A 6,238-nucleotide genomic window follows, 5' to 3' on the forward strand; every position below is an offset into this window, starting at 1 on the left:
TAAACTACTAAACATTTCTACTACTATTCCTACTTGGCGGTTTTTCACGTATCGCGGGTACAGATCCCCTGTGATAAATGAGAGATTACTGTACTTTTATTTTAACTGAATTTTTACTGTAGTGTATTGTTATTGTTTATTGTTATTGTTGTCTGTACTTTATGCGTATGTTCTGTCTGTAACAGGTCCCTCTTGTTAATGAGTCCTCGTGGCTCAATGAGACTAGCCTGTATAAATAAAGGTTGAATTATTGAAAAAATATGTCTGTATGTTTGTTGGTCTTGTGAGCTTGGTAAGGATAACACTTCTTTATTGTCATTTTCATCACATGTGGCACATGTGGTGGAACGAAACTGTGTACACAGGATCCAGTTACATCCAACCAAAGTATAAATTGTAAAGAAAAACAGTAGTAAGATCTAAGATATGAAGAAATTCGATAAACTTAAGATTTTTTTTTTTGTACTTGCCCTCGACAAAGACCAACACTCTTTTTCCCTCTCCTGCCTTCCTCCTGCTTTTGCTGTTTGTCCTGTGTATCAGAGCCTCTCTTTACACATCTTCTGAATTGTAAATTATGGATCTCGTCAGCTGGTCTCTCAACGCAATTGATAAGATTTTCTCGACAAGGAGACAGGGCACAGGATAATCCGCATGCCCAGAAGGGACACACGCAGCTGGATATGTCATGGATTCCTGGGGTAAATCAAAGATGATGTGCCTGTCTGTATTGTCCATTGAGGACGTAGAAGACGCCTTCACAATTAGATTTATGATAACAGGGTTTCTGCTTATTGGAATTGGCGGGTACCTGGGATATCAACAAATTAGGAAGACATAGGCAGCAGTTTTGGCAATAATGAAGCTGCCCGCCTTATGTGAAGGATTGAACCGTGCTTCGAGCACTTAGACTCATATGATTTGCAAACTAAAACATAAGCTGGACGCGATTTCTGAGAATCGTAGGCCACTTGTGGCTCCTAGAGCTCGCCTGCATGAAGGAACTGACTTTGGAGAAAGCAAACGAGCACTGATCGGCGGAATGTCCACAAATCTGGCTGTTTGGATTTGCCATTAAGTGTACCAACAGAACTGAAGGCAAACATGAAATCAGTAGTCGGCCTGCTCAAAAAAAAAATATATTTATCTGAATCTGGCCTCCCCGCTAGGCTTTGGACAAGCCAACATATCTCAGATTGCTCCTGGTGGATATGTAAATCAAGAAACTTTGCTCCTGCTTGTACAAATATATGCATGTCCAAAAAGGCAACATGAGGTAAGTTTTATGAATGTTGGATACATTTCAAAGTTAGAATTAAATCCTGCTAACACAAAATATGTTTGTTTTTATTCCTAGCTTTACAGTGAATATTAAAGTGATTAAATGGCTTCAAACATCTGCTAAGTTCATGGCATAAACCAACACCATGTTCCTGTTTTTAGTATTTTACATCGCTTTATAAAGTAGCTGTATTTGTTTTTTTTTTTGTTTTTTATATATATAATTTTGTTATATTTTTTAATTCATATGCTTTTTATGATTGCCTACTGTTGTACTGATAAATATCTCCTGGAGGGTAAACTACATCTTGGCTGCAAGTATCCATCCATCCATCCATCCATTATCTTTACCCGTTTATTCCATTTTGGGTCACGGGGGTCGCTGGTGCCCATGTCCAGCAATCACTGTGCGAGGGGCGGGGGACACCCTGGACGGGTCGCAAGTCCATCACAGGGCCACATAGAGACAAACAAGACAAACAACCATTCACTCTCTCTAGGGACAATTTAGAGTTACCAATCAGCCTAACATGCATGTTTTTGGACTGTGGGAGGAAACCGGAGCACCCGGAGAAAACCCACGCATGCACGGAGAGAACATGCAAACTCCACCCAGAAAGGCCCCTGGACCGGGGTTTGAACCAGGGACCTTCTCGCTGAGAGGCAGCAGCTCTACCAGTTGCGCCACCGTGCTGCCCGGCTGCAAGTATCAAGCTGCAAAATCTTTCATTTTCTACAACTGATAGTCATGGTCATTAATTACGATGAAGTTTAGCAGCTTCTCGGTAAACATTCGAACTCCGGGGCTTCAGCGGTGTGTTATTTTTGTTCAGTCTGGAGAAGACAGTCTCATTTCGGTCAGCCAGGCTCAGCCTGACCCGCTCAGTCTGCCTGTCTCGGAGGAGGGGAATGAAGGTTCACTTGCAATTCTGTGTTCAGTTCTAGTCCAGAAAAATTAATCTTGAAAACTACAAACATTCATCATTATAATACCTCAACAACGGAAGACATTGGTGTACTGCTTGTTAAATTTCTACTTGGATTTAAAGTTGTTTTTTTTAACTCAAGCAATACCAATTGAAACTGAAGGAGCTGTAGAGGCTTGGTCATGAAGAATGAAAAAAAATAAAAAATTAAGACCATGGCCAAAATAAAGGCACACAATGTTTTTCAGTTTTATATACAGTATATAATTTATTTCTTTTGTAGATTTGTTGCTTTTACGAATTCAAAATCCAGCTTAATTCCACACTGCAATACAACAAAATACAAAACTTATCAATGCCCTATTCATCCACAGAGGTATAAATAAATGTTCAACCCACTGCAATGTATGTTTTTATTTATGTCAGCTTAAAATAATAAGAACATCAGCCCAGATGTATTTCTGGTCATTTGTATTGTAAATACCTTCCAACATATTAACTAAGAAAGTTGTGAAACAAAGCGTCCTTAGCATTGTTCTAGTTAAAGAAAGGTACCAGTAAAAAATAAAATGTGTTTTTTGTAAGTATTAAAGTCAACACAAGGAAAATCATCCATCCATCCATTATCTTTACCCACTTCTTCCATTTCGGGTCACTGGTGCCCATGTCCAGCAGTCACTGTGTGAGAGGCAGGGGGACACCCTGGACAGGTCTCCAGTCCATCACAGGGACACAGAGACAAATGAGACAAACAACCACTCACTCTCTCATGCTCACCTAGAGACAATTTAGAATTACCAATCAGCCTAACATGCATGTTTTTGTTCTTTGGGAGGAAACCAGAGTACACAGGGAAAACCCACACATGCACAGAGAGAACATGCAAACTCCACCCAGAAAGGCCCCCAGACCGGGATTTGAACCAGGGTGACCTGCTCACTGAGAGGCAACAGTTCTACCAACTGCGCCACCATGCTGCCATCCAAGGAAAATCATTTATCATGATTATGGCTGAAATCTCTGCTTTGAATCTGTAGGTCGTTAGTCTCAGAAGTGTGAGGTCCAACAACACACACATTCTACAAAGAATAAGAAACTTTGAAGTCTCAGTAAACAGGACCAAAATCTAGATGAACTGGACACAGACATGAAGCACTGGTAACATGTTGGTACACAAGTGTCTGATGCTTTTAGAAACAAGATGTTACCAAACCAAATCAGAGACAAGGGTCGCCGTGTACCATCCTTCTACGAATTCTGTTCTCATTTAAACCAATAAGTCTCTCATTCAAGGCACAAATATGAACAGCCCTGATCTTTGCTTAATCTTTTGAGAGGCCTAACAAGTAAATGTCCTTTAGGTGTTGGATTGAATGGTTGATTTATACCCTGAACATAGCAAATATCAATGAAAAAAGTGGCCTTGTTGAATTCAGTTTGTCATGTCTATCAAATTTCCAAGTAACCAGAAACTCAGCAGATAAAAGTAAATATGCTGGGATGAGTCATTGGTACAGTGACTGACAGGTGCTGACAGGTTTCACTGTAAAGCCTGTGGACATGTTTGTGGATAAGTTAACATGCTTGCAGACATGGTGTTTAGCTGCCATTAGCTTGCAGTTAGCTGATTGTATATTGATAATTACTTGAGCACGCCTCAGTCCTTCGTTCTTATTTAAGCACTGTAAATAAAGTGTTTCTGAAGGCTAATCTCGTCATTACACGGCCATTATGTTGAAATGGAGAGTGACTTCTCGTGGTGAATAACTGTGCCCATACATTTACATACATTACTGTTTGAGCAGCCCTACTATACGAGTGAGGGGCACAGTGTGAGCGCTCACAGCCAGGACTCCGATGGCTCCTGCTACTTGTGCGGTCGAATGGCTGGTTGCCGAGGAGCTGATAGGTGCATGCTACACTCATTGTAGAGAAGATTTAATTTTTTTTTTTTAAGTAACACGTCTTCAGACTCCATCACAACACTGTAACTTCTACTTTGCAACATTTTTTTTTAATCTGAAGAAACAAGTTCAGAATAAAGATTTTTATTTCTAATATCACTTTTTTCTTTTCTTTCAGCTGCTCTCTTCATCAGGGGTTGCCACAGTGAACTAACTTGCATGAAGACTTGGAAATTGTTTTTACGCCGGACGCCCTTGTAACCCAGTGTTAAAAACACAAGCAAGAATGAATAAACATTATCATATATCTTATTCGGCAATGAGATTGAAGGGTAGTAAACTGAGAGTTGAAGATAGGTTGATAAATACATTGAAAAATATATGTAAATAGTGTTAAACACCTTTAAAAACTGTGTAATGTACCTTTAGTATATGTTTGAGTGATGGACCAAACGACCAGTAGTTTCACATGATCTGATTTGACATCAGCCAATAAGGGTGATTGTCCTGTCCATTCCACTGCCCAGGGCAGACGCTGCTAAAGATTGTCTCAGAGAGAGAGAGAGAGATGATTGAGAAGAGATCAATGCTGCTGGTTGTTTCTGGTATCAGCTTCAAAACTAGCTTGAGAAACTTGGAAATCAAGAGAGTTGGTTGTGAGCAGAGTGAAGTCTGGAAATCCCCATTATAGCTGTGGAGCATCGGTCAGGTTTTTGTGTAGGTGCACTATACGTAGTTCCTACACACGTGACCGGTATTGCGCAATACCCGGTTTTCTGCCGTATGTAAAGGCGAATTCGAGGAAGATGGCTTACAGAGAGACCAGAGCTCAGTATATTGATACTCTTGACCAAGAGCAAGATATAGGCATAAAATAGCTGCGGTCAGAGTTGACATGTATGAGGTGGAGAAAGAAATTATGTCAGAAGAAGTTGTCGGACAAGTTGCCACCGAGAAGTTACTCTGAAATCGTTAATTATTTAGTGAACACCAGGAGTGCCTACAATGAAGGAGTTTCGCAGTTTTTAATCCATGGATGCTTATAATCAGTGATGGATTTGTGAAGGACATCCGAACTCTTCATGTTAATAAAGTTCTGGTGAATGGCAGAGTAAGTAGTTACAATAATATACACGTAAATGTCCCTTATAGCTTGCTACATGCTACATCAGCTAAGCTAAACTGTGCTACATTAAAGATCGCTGATATTTACTGTACCTAATGTAGCTTGTGCTACAGTAAATATCAGTGATATTTATGTGGCACAAGCTACATGCTGATATAGCTTGTGCTACAGTAAATATCAGTGATTATTTCTCACATTACATTATTTATTTTGCCTATGACTGCCTTTCATACTTAAATTAGTCTTAACAAAATAAATCATTTGTAATTATTGTTCAGTCATAGTATTTAACGTGTTACAGTAAATGTCACTGATATTATTTATTTTCCACTATGACTGCCTTTGTTAATAAAGTTAGTGGTGAAAAGTTACAATTTGGTAACTCCTTTTAATACATTGGTTAAATGTTGTTTTAAAACCCTGAAACAAGAACGTTGGTTACGTACTGTAACCCCAGATTCTATGAGTATAGGCGTAGCCCTTTAAGGCTGTCGCTTAGTGGGTTTATCCCGTTATGCGAAACATCACACTGAAAAAATTAGTCCACGCCCACCTGCTGTGTGGGCCCCACCCGATCCGTATAAGTTACATTAAGAGCGGGTAATCGGCTCCCAAATAGCTTTATTTTTTCTTCAGCCATTCAGGAGCCAGTGAGGCCCGACGCTTAAAGGGCTACGCCTATACTCATAGAATCTGGGGTTACAGTACGTAACCAACGTTCTATTTCGTGCAGGCTTCGCCCTTTAAGGCTGTCGCTTAGTGGGTTAAGGGTGAAGTGGATGTGGTCCTCGCCTCACTGGGTCCATTCGAAGACCGTATGAAGCAGGAGCTTGCCCACAAAACGTCTTGTCACTCAGCTCCCCATGTGCATAATTACGCGTTGCGTAGTTATGTGTGCCATGCACAGACGCATGTTGTGTAACTATGCGTTCTGAAAAAACATGAACGCCCCGGAAAATTTCAACAGGGAGAGAAGATGTTGAAAGGGGGGGGGGGGGGGG

The sequence above is a fragment of the Nematolebias whitei genome, chromosome 5 (genome assembly GCF_014905685.2).
Source record: "Nematolebias whitei isolate Nwh7 chromosome 5, NemWhi1, whole genome shotgun sequence".
Taxonomy (NCBI): Eukaryota; Metazoa; Chordata; class Actinopteri; order Cyprinodontiformes; family Rivulidae; genus Nematolebias; species Nematolebias whitei.